Here is an 11,947-nt window from a genome sequence, read left to right as displayed (position 1 = left end):
ATGGTCCATAGGGTGGCAAAGAGACATGGCTGAGCACACAGCATAGTGGAAATAATAGTAAAAGTCAGAAATCTAGGATATAGATCTATCCCTAGCGCTAATGGTTGTGTTATACTGGACAATGTAACTAAATTGCAAAGGTATTGACTTCTGAGCTGTAAATTAAGGAGGATGGATGAGCTTTGTATTATATCAAGTTTAAATGCTATGTAGTTCTACAATACATCTCCTTATAGGTAAATAAGACCATATTCTTACAAATATTATTGATCTGGCACTCAAGACATCAGATCAGATCAGTCGCTCAGTCATGTCCGACTCTTTGCGACCCCATGAATCGCAGCACACCAGGCCTCACTGTCCAAAAAACTCCCGGAGTTCATTCAGACTCACGTCCATCAAGTCAGTGATGGCATCCAGTAATCTCATCCTCTGTCGTCCCCTTCTCCTCTTGCCCACAATCCCTCCCAGCATCAGAGTCTTTTCAATGAGTCAACTCTTCGCATGAGGTGGCCAAAGTACTGGAGTTTCGACTTTAGCATCATTCCTTCCAAAGAAATCCCAGGGCTGAACTCCTTCAGAATGGACTGGTTGGATCTTCCTGCAGTCCAAGGGACTCTCAAGAGTCTTCTCCAACACCACAGTTCAAAAGCATCAATTCTTCTGCGCTCAGCGTTCTTCACAGTCCAACTCTCACATCCATACACGACCACAGGAAAAACCATAGCCTTGACTAGAGGAACCTTTGTTGGCAAAGTAATGTCTCTGCTTTTGAAGAGACATTACTATGTCTATGCTATCTAGGTTGGTCATAACTTTCCTTCCAAGGAGTAAGCGTCTTTTGATTTCATGGCTGCAGTCACAATCTGCAGTGATTTTGGAGCCCAGAAAAATAAAGTCTGACACTGTTTCCACTGTTTCCCCATCTATTTCCCATGAAGTGATGAGACCAGATGCCATGATCTTCGTTTCCTGAATGTCGAGCTTTAAGCCAACTTTTTCACTCTCCACTTTCACTTTCATCAAGAGGCTTTCGAGTTCCTCTTCACTTTCTGCTATTGGGGTGGTGTCATCTGCATATCTGAGGTTATTGATATTTCTCCCGGCAATCATGATTCCAGCTTGTGCTTCTTCCAGTCCAGCATTTCTCATGATGTATTCTGCATATAAGTTAAATAAACAGGGTGACAATATACAGCCTTGACAAACTCCTTTTCCTATTTGGAACAAGTCTGTTGTTCCATGTCCAGTTCTTGACTTGCATACACATTTCTCAAGAGGCAGATCAGGTGGTCTGGTATTCCCATCTCTTTCAGAATTTTCCACAGTTTATTGTGATCCACACAGTCAAAGTCTTTGGCATAGTCAGTAAAGCAGAAATAGATGTTTTTCTGGAACTCTCTTGCTTTTTCCATGATCCAGCGGATGTTGGCAATTTGATCTCTGGTTCCTCTGCCTTTTCTAAAACTAGCTTGAACATCTGGAAGTTCACGGTTCACATATTGCTGAAGCCTGTCTTGGAGAATTTTGAGCATTACTTTACTAGCGTGTGAGATGAGTGCAATTGTGGGGTAGTTTGAGCATTCTTTGGCATTGCCTTTCTTTGGGATTGGAATGAAAACTGACCTTTTCCAGTCCTGTGGCCACTGTTGAGTTTTCCAAATTTGCTGGCATATTGAGTGCAGCACTTTCACAGCATCATCTTTCAGGATTTGAAATAGCTCACCTGGAATTCCATCACCTCCACTAGCTTTGTTCATAGTGATGCTTTCTAAGGTCCACTTGACTTCACATTCCAGGATGTCTGGCACTAGATGAGTGATCACACCATGGTGATTATCTGGGTCATGAAGATCTTTTTTGTACAGTTCTGTGTATTCTTGCCATCTCTTCTTAATATCTTCTTCTTCTGTTAGGTCCATCGAGCCCATCTTTGCATGAAATGTTCCCTTGGTATCTCTCATTATCTTGAAGAGATCCCTAGTCTTTCCCATTCTGTTGTTTTCCTCTACTTCTTTGCATTGATTGCTGAAGAAGGCTTTCTTATCTCTTCTTGCTATTCTTTGGAACTCTGCATTCAGATGCTTATATCTTTCCTTTTCTCCTTTGCTTTTTGCTTATCTTCTTTTCACAGCTATTTGTAAGGCCTCCCCAGACAGACATTTTGCTTTTTTGCATTTCTTTTCCATGGGAATGGTCTTGATCCCTGTCTCCTGTACAATTTCATGAACGTCCGTCCATAGTTCATCAGGCACTCTATCTATTAGATCTAGGCCCTTAAATCTATTTCTCACTTCCACTCTATAATCATAAGGGATTTGATTTAAGTCATTCCTGAATGTCTAGTGGTTTTCCCTACTTTCTTCAATGTAAGTCTGAATTTGGCAATAAGGAGTTCATGGTCTGAGCCACAGTCAGCTCCTGGTCTTGTTTTTGCTGACTGTACAGAGCTTCTCCATCTTTGGCTGCAAAGAATATAATCAATCTGATTCAAGACATACAAGGCTTCAAGAATGAATATTGCTAGAACTCTGTGGTTATTAATAAAAACATAAAATACTTTCTATGTCACCTTTCTATATCATATTACTTAGTGAAACCATTCAGATTTACTTGAACTTCTTTGTGTTCATCACACGATTAGTGGTGTCATATATATACATGACATATATGTATATATGTCATATATATAGACTTCCCTGGTGGCTCAGATGGTAAAGCGTCTGTGTACAATGCGGGAGATCCAGGTTTGATCCCTGGGTTGGGAAGATCCCCTGGAGAAGGAAATGGCAATCCACTCCAGGACTATTGCCTGGAAAATCCCATAGAGAAAGGAGCCTGTTAGGCTACAGTCCATGGAGTCGCAAAGAGTCGGACACTACTGAGCGACTTCACTACATCACTATATATATATATATATATACACACACACACATAACTCTGTACAGTTATAACTATTAGAGATATTACATAGTGGCTATAATGATCTCCCCTTTCTTTCCTCTATGTATTAAAGATGAAGGAATAAGATTTCTCTTCTATCATCTTATCTAACTTGTGGGCTTAGGTTGTCAAATCAGCCATACACAATTCAGAGACCTTACCCACTAACAAGATTTACTAAGCAGTTTCAAGGATACCATAAATTATAAGCTCAGAAAACTGTGACACTGAGGGAGGCTCCAAGGCTGATTTGACAACCTAAGCCTAAAACAAGTTAGATAAGGTGATATAAGATAAATCTTACTCCTTCATCTTTAATACATAGAGGAAAGAAAAGGGAGATCATTATTGCCACTATGTAGTATCTTTAAGAGTTATAACTGTACAGAATTGTGTGTGTATTATATATATATATATATCTGAATTTTATATATATATATATATATATATGAATGGCACCACTAATCCTATGACTAACACTATGACTAACACATCCTATGACTAATCCTATGACTAACTAATCCTATGACTAAAGAAGTTCCAATAAACCTGAACAGTTTCACTAGGTAATATGATATAGAAAGGTGACATAGAAAGTATTTTATGTTTTATTAATAACCACAGTGTTCTAGCAATATTTATTCTTTCAAGTCTTGTATGTGTTGTTCTTGTTGCTGTGTACAGCATGCACCTCTGTCTCAGACAGATGAGGAGTTAGAGTTAAGTTTGCAGATATTTTTACATAATGAGAAGTATTTAATTTATAAAACATCTTCATTTTTAATTCTAGGTAGCTGTGTTGTTTTGGTAATATTCTCCAGTCATGCCTTGAAGATCCTAATCTCTATTTGTTATAGAACATCCTTAACCAGGACTGATGCTGAGATCATTTCAGAGGTGAAGTCTCTCCCTCCTTTCTGTAAAGAGGTCCAGCAGAAAAGGAAATTAAGCATGCTTCCTTGTCTTCTTTTTTTGCCTCTAGGAGTGTCTTCTTGGCAGAAAAAATTAATGTACAGCCGGCCAGCTGCTTTAACTCATTTTTCCCTGAAAAACTAGACTCTAAAGTCAGCTTATCATATATCAAGAAGAGACAGATATATATTTATACTTTTTCTCTCTTTCTCTGCATCATTTTTTGTGCACTTAACACTAGCACAATATTGTACACTAACTATATTTCATAAAAAATACTATTTGAGCAAAGGGAATGTTTCATAAGAAGAGCAAGGTTAAAATGAAGTCATTATGTATTTATAAAAAAACAAGTTAATCAGAATAGCATCAGGAAGAAATGGAACATAGAAAATAACAGCCACAGAGGCAACGTTCTTAACACCCCTATAGGAAAGAGTGTTGAGAGGAAATTCATCTTTTTGAGAAGACTGGCATTAGAACATCCAAGCCTTAACAAGCACTGAAACATTCAAATGATAAACTTTATTTCCTCTTGTGATACTTTCTTGTTCCTGCTCAACAAGATATCATTTTTTGCTAAATTCATTCTCCATTTGGCTTTCCTACAGAGAAAACTGTTCAGACTTATTTCCCTATCTTATACCCATGACAGTTCTATTTTTCATTGTAAATTAATACAATATCAAGTCTTTTGTGAACTCTCTATGCATAAATAAGCATCTTTAAATCCTCAAGGATCTGGCTGAGTGATGGGACTTGGAATTTGATGAAATTGCCAAAGTAGTAACATTTTATTGATGCCTTTTCATAGAAAGACAGCTAGACAAGAAGATGATACCTTAACATCACTATCTTTTATTTTAGTGGTTCTTCCTACATTTGCGTTATTCACTTATTTCCTTGTGTCATTAATAAATCCATTTGATTCATAGAAGTTAAGATTTTAGAGTTGCTAGATTTCTCAGAGCTACTGTCCATCATGCACAAGATTGCCATTTACCAGGTTCTTGACAGAAATTGACTATTTTACATGTTACTTGGATACTTTTGGGCTTCCTCAGTGGCTCAACTGGTAAAGAACCTGCCTGCTGATGCAGGAGACACGAGACACAAGACTGACCCTTGGGTTGGGAAGATCCCTTGGAGAAGGAAATGTCAGTCCACTAAAGTATTCTTGCCTGGAAAACTATATGGACAGAGGAGTCTGTCAGGCTACAGTCTATGGGTCACAAAGAGTTGGACATAGCTGAGCACACAGGTATACACATACAGTGGTTACTTTCAGTGATGAGATTTTCATAATTTCATTACACTAATTACACACTTATTTCTTAGAATCAACTTTTTATCTCACATCTTTTAAATTACTTCAAAATTCCTTCATTCATTAATTTTATACATATTTGCATGCCTTATTCTGTGAAAGGCAATACAGAAATAAAGCTCACACCAAATACAGTAACATGATGTAAATTCTTACCACACACAACATTTGGCACATAAGAATGCTATGGCATTGCAATATGCTGTCCTTAAAAAAAAAAAAAAAATAGGTGGAGCATCTAACACAATTTGGCATAGAGAAAGTCTAATATAAGAAGTGATGAATTGGGTGAGAATTTAAAAGGCAATATGCTCTCATTCTGGCTCTTGGCTTTAAATAGCAATACTTTGATAGTTCCAAAATTTATGCCTCCAGACCTGACTTTTTCCTTGAAATTCATCTATTAATTGAAGACGGCTTCATTTGGATATCTAAGTGTTTTACCTTGCACAAAGCTTGCACAAGCATGATATTGTACACAAAAGTGATTCTCCTACAATCTTCTCTATTCCAGAAATGGCAACTTGTTTCCTTGGGGAGCTAGGCAGAAGACCTAAGATGGAATTCTATGATTCTCTTTTGGTACAAATTCCTCCAAAGATAATCTATCAATAAAACTTGTCGGTTCTACCTTCAAAATGTATTTAAATTTGACCCCTTTATACCAACTGCATTAGCCAAAGTCTTCATGTGAAAACTTCACACTATATTATATATGTTGGGTTCAATGCCATAACCTCAATACGAGGCTTCCCTGTCCTTCACTGTCTCCTGGAGTTTGCTCAAACTCATATCCATTGAGTCGGTGATGTCATCCAGCCATCTCATCCTCTGTTGTCCCCTTCTCCTCCTGCCCCCAATCCCTCCTAGCATCAGAGTCTTTTCCAATGAGTCAACTCTTCACATGAGGTGGCCAAAGTACTGGAGTTTCAACTTTAGCTTCAGTCCTTCCAAAGAACACCCAGGACTGATCTCCTTCAAAATGGACTGGTTGGATCTCCTAGCCATCCAAGGGACTCTCAAGAGTCTTCTCCAACACCACAGTTCAAAAGCATCAATTCTTCGGCAATCAGCCGTCTTCACAGTCCAACTCTCACATCCATACATGACTACTGGAAAAACCATAGCCTTGACTAGATGGACCTTTGTTGGCAAAGTAATGTCTCTGCTTTTGAATATGCTATATAGGTTGGTCATAACTTTCCTTCCAAGGCATAAGCATCTTTTAATTTCATGGCTGCAGTCACCATCTGCAGTGATTTTGGAGCTCAAAAAAATAAAGTCTGACACTGTTTCCACTATTTCCCCATCTATTTCCCATGAAGTGATGGGACCAGATGCCATGATCTTCGTTTTCTGAATGTTGAGCTTTAAGCCAACTTTTTCACTCTCCTCTTTCACTTTCATCAAGAGGCTTTTTAGTTTTCTTCACTTTCTGCCATAAGGGTGATGTCATCTGCATATTTGAGGTTATTGATATTTCTGCCAGCAATGTTGATTCCAGCTTGTTTCTCCTAGTCCAGCGTTTCTCATGATGTACTCTGCATATAAGTTAAATAAGCAGGATGACAATACACAGCCTTGATGTACTTCTTTTCCTACTTGGAACCAGTCTGTTGTTCCATGTCCAGTTCTAACTGTTGCTTCCTGACCTGCATATAGGTTTGTCAACACTTGCTACATTTTTGTAAATGTGAAATTATTTTAAATGAGAAGTAAAAATATGTAAATAAAACATAAATAGTCTTTTTTTTTTCTTTTACGTATTCTTTGACTGTGTGAATTACAATAAACTGTGGGAATTTCTGAAAGAGATGGGAATACCAGACCACCTGACATGCCTCTTGTGAAACCTGAATACAGGTCAGGAAGCAACAGTTAGAACTGGATATGGAACAACAGACTGATTCCAAAAAGGAAAAGGAGTACATCAAGGTTGTATTTTGTCACTTTGCTTATTTAACTTATATACAGAGTACATCATGAGAAACGCTGGGCTTGGAGGAAGCCAAGTTAGAATCAAGATTGCCAGCGGAAATATCAATAACCTCAGATATGCAGATGACACCACCCTTATGGCAGAAAGTGAAGAGGAGCTAAAAAACTTCTTGATGAAAGTGGAAGAGGAGAGTGAAAAAGTTGGGTTAAAGCTCAACATTCAGAAAACTAAGATCATGGCATCAGGGCCCATTACTTCATGGGAAATAGAAGGGGAAACAGTGTCAGACTTTATTTTTCTGGGCTCCAAAATCACTGCAGATGGTGATTGCAGCCATGATATTTAAAGACACTTACTCCTTAGAAGGAAAATCATGACCAACCTAGATAGCATATTGAAAAGCAGAGACATTACTTTGTCAACAAAGGTCAGTCCTGTCAAGACTATGGTTTTTCCAGTAGTCATGTATGGATGTGAGAGTTGGACTGTGAAGAAAGCTGAGCGCCGAAGAATTGATGCTTTTGAACTGTGGTGTTGGAGAAGACTCTTGAGAGTCCTTGGACTGCAAGGAGATCCAACCAGTCCATTCTGAAGGAGATCAGTCCTGGGTGTTCATTGGAAGGACTGATGTTGAAGCTGAAACTCCAATACTTTGGCCACCTGATGTTGAGAGGTGACTCATTTGAAAAGACCCTGAAGCTGGGAAAAATTGAGGGCCAGAGGAGAAGGGGACGACAGAAGATGAAATGGTTGGTTAGCATATCCGACACAATGAACATGGCTTTGGGCGGACTCCAGGAGTTGGTGATGGACAGGGAGACCTGGCCTGCTGCAGTTCATAGGGTCGCAAAGAGTTGGACACGACTCAGAGACTAAACTGGACTGAACTTAACTGAAAGAAATGCCTTTGTTAAAAATTTCCCAATACACAAAGAAACCATTCATTACAAATGAGAGTCACTGAATTAACAAAAAGATTTAAATTCAGATATTCAATTAACAGGAAGAAGCTAAACACAAAAAACAAGTGGGAAATAGTGATGTGTCTTTCCCCTCTTGACACTCAGTTCCTCTTCTTCTTATTCATAGCACTTTTAAACGCAAAAATCAACCCAATCGCTTAGTAACATTGTGGAAATTTATTTTAGAGAATAGTCTGGAAACCTTACATGTGTGCCTTTGGAGAAATGTGTTCATTTGGACTTTAGAGCATAATGCTTATTTGTTAGGCACAAATCATTTCATATATATAATTGCAATAACTGGAAGTTTTATGAGAATGAACTATATGTTCATTCATCTTTCTTTAATACAATCTTCCTGAACTTTAGAAAGTTTTTATTAAATTTTATTTGCTAAAGATATTTATCTATTTACTCAGCTCATAGAAACAATTTTGGAAATAGAATACAAAAAGCAAGTTAAATTTAATTTTGAGATAAACTCCAGATAATATTTTAGTGTAAGTATGCCCCAAAGAAACATCTATCTAGTCTTCCTATGTTTTATCAGGTAAAAAAAGACATATATCTGTTGCTAGATATTGAAGACCCAGGGAGAATATGTTAGACAAAAATCTTTGTTTTTGTATGCTTTATAATCAGTAGTGGCTTTAAAAAATGCAATGAAAATAATAAATATTTTTTAAAAACTTTATGTCATGTCACTCTGTCACATAGTAATAATCACATTATAATTGATTGAAATATACAGAGTTAGATAATATTCTTCAATAAAGCTTTAGTTTTTGTCTCCTGCTATAATATTTTACTATTAAGGTAAAATAAAGAGCTGTCAGTATGTCTTCACTCTTTTCACACCTATCAAAATATAGCTCCAAAATAGGTTTGGTCCTTAGATAACTGATTTTGGAACAGGTGAAATATTATTGTTGCACATATTATTTTACTTTTAAAACTCTTTATATCAAAGTTAATATGTGAGTTTCATTCTGGGATATCAGTGGAGGTTGAATTAAAGACTAAATATTAAAGTAAGTTTTTGAAATTTAACTAAGTCCCTTATTTGAATAAGTTATTTAAGTATTTTGCAGCAGTAGCTGTAGAGTATATGTTAAATGAAAATAAATTCACGTGACAAAGAGACTACATAAATGTCTTGTTTAGGTATCATTTCCTTACATTGTTACAGAAATTATATTTTCATTGACTATGAAACAAATCATTAAACAACGCACAATTTTATTCAGAATTGGAGTTCTATATCTGGAAATATATGGAGAAATATAAATACCCAATGTAAGAAGAATCCAATTCTCTCCTGCCAGTGTTCATAATTATGCCTCTTTCTTAATTTTAAGATAAGTCATTTTCATCTGCTCTCAGAGGAAAATACCTTCAAGAACAATTTCAGAATGATGTTTTTTTCACTTGCTTAGAGTTTTAAACCATAGTTGCCAACAAACAGCATCAAAGGAAAAAACAAACCAAAACAACAACACACACACACACATTTGATCTCTTGGCTATTTGTCTGCAAGCAGTTCTTTGGTGCCAGATTTCTCTCAAAACATTTCAGGGCTAGACAATATAAATTAGCATCAAGGAATTTTACCATTGACTTGATGGCATTAGGAAGGAGACTGTAGAAATTAGAGATACATGATGGATATCATTCAGCTGATGCGCTCTAATCACCCTGTCTCTTTGCTGGCTAATGGATTCCCTTTCTCTATCACACAGAGTGCAATAACTTCTATGGGGTATGTGGTAAACAGATAAGCATGAAATCTGAAGCAACCTGATTATCTGAGACTCTGATTGTTGAACATATACTTGCAAATGAAGTCATTTTCTTATTCCATTTCTTTCTAATAAAGAAAGCATAAATTTTTATCAAAGTCTGTAATTCATAAACTGAAAATATTTCAGGACTGTAAATAACATTGGAAATAAACTTGGCCTCTCTTACTTTTGGCTATTTACTTTTTTCTCCAAAGACTAAAGAAGTAGTTATGAAGAAAAAAAAAAAAAAATTAGAGCATAGTTTAAAAGACACAGCTGTGAACACATATATTCCCCTAGTGAGATTTAGAAAATGCATGAAGCTTAGAAGAGGGGAAGGAAAATAAAGCAGCAAGGAAGAAAAATAAAACGTAAAAGAACATGATAAGACAGGAAGGGGAGTGTACTTTGTGGAGACTTTCATTTGAATAGCAACTAGTCAAAATAAATGATAATATGAATGTGCTTTCCAAGACAGTATGTTTTATTTCCACAAAAGAAAAGTGGTTTCACTGAACTGTGTGGGAAAGGAGACACTTCATGTAAAAGGAATTTGTAAGAATAGAGTGCTATTTGGACCTCAGATGAGAACTTGGAATACATTTTGACATATCATGTACCAGCCTTCAGTTTAATAGTATTTTATGCACACATTTCCTTTTTCTTAGAAATTTATTAGAATATACTTATATTTTCCATTACTTGTTCTTTTTCCTATATTTCTCTACAAAGCACTTTTTATAGTTGCATCAGGTTGTATTCATAGACAGGCATTTATAGCAAGCTGGAAGCATTATTCCAAATGTATGTTCTCTGCTGGATGCCAAGGTATTGGGTTGTCTCTTAAAACCAGGTAGGTTGAATTTATAATAAAGTAGAAAATAAAGATGTAAAGAGACTATTTACATGCCATGGTCAATATGTCTGTGATTCAAATAGTATACATTAATATGATTATATGCATATATATGAATATTATGCATGTAAAATATGCATAAATATGTATATAGACACATATACATAAATAAGCAGATTGATTTCTTATCTAGAAAAGGTTTAAGGAATGTTAGCATAGCAATAATGGTTAATAATTGCTACATGCCAGGCCATATGTTATTTGCTATACTGACATTACTTCATTTAGTCTTCTCAAAAAACGTATGAGCTGGATACTGATAACAATTCATTTGTAAAGATGAAGAGATCAATGTTTACATCAATAAATCATGTATATTTTCCACAATCCTATAATTTAGAAGGGGCAGAGACAATACGTGCTCAAAAAGATGCAAAGCGAAAATAAACACTACTTTCCCCTTCAACAGCAACAAACACATGCAAAGTAGGGGAAAGTAAAGGTAGAAAAATAAGAGATAGACCTAAAATGAAGCCATAAGTTAATCTAAATTATATATAACAAAGTGCATTTGTTTCAAACAGGGGCCACGAAACATTCTAGACTTTTTGAAACTCCACCTGCAAATTCTAGTCATATAGACAGTCATATAGAGCTGATATAGTTATGTATTTTACAAATGTCATGGAGTTTTTTTTAGATATCAGAATTAAATTTATTCTTAGGAATGAGACAATTATAAATTTCATTTGAATGTGTGCTTTAAAAGGAAGCTATGCCAAGTAAAGCATAAGGTTCTAAAACAATTATACAAGCAATAAGTACAAACAACACAAAATATTTATTGGAGCATCCAGGTATAGATGTCCTGAGTAAAGCAAGTTCTCAAGGAACTCCTCAAAGCAATGTTATCCTCACCAGTCTTTCTAACCTCACTGGAAGAAGAGAGGGGAATACCTGGAAGAATGAACATACTGCTGTAATTCAAGCTCATTGAGTGGCAAAGGTTGGATATGGCAATTGATTGCAAGTACTTCCTATTTCAGTTTTTAATTCAGTTCCTCAGTTGTGTCTTACTATTTGCAACCACATGGACAGCAGCATGCCGGGCCTCCCTGTCCATCACCAACTCCCAGAGTTTACTCAGACGCATGTCCATTGAGTTGGTGAGGCCATCCAGCCATCTCATCCTCTGTCATCCCCTTCTCCTCCCTCCTTCAATCTCT

This window comes from Bos grunniens, chromosome 15, assembly GCF_055505025.1.
Source record: "Bos grunniens cultivar Pamir isolate PY7600 chromosome 15, Bosgru_T2T1.0, whole genome shotgun sequence".
NCBI classification, from domain to species: domain Eukaryota; kingdom Metazoa; phylum Chordata; class Mammalia; order Artiodactyla; family Bovidae; genus Bos; species Bos grunniens.
The sequence above is the reverse complement of the archived record's forward strand: the minus strand, read 5'-3'. Positions refer to the sequence as shown.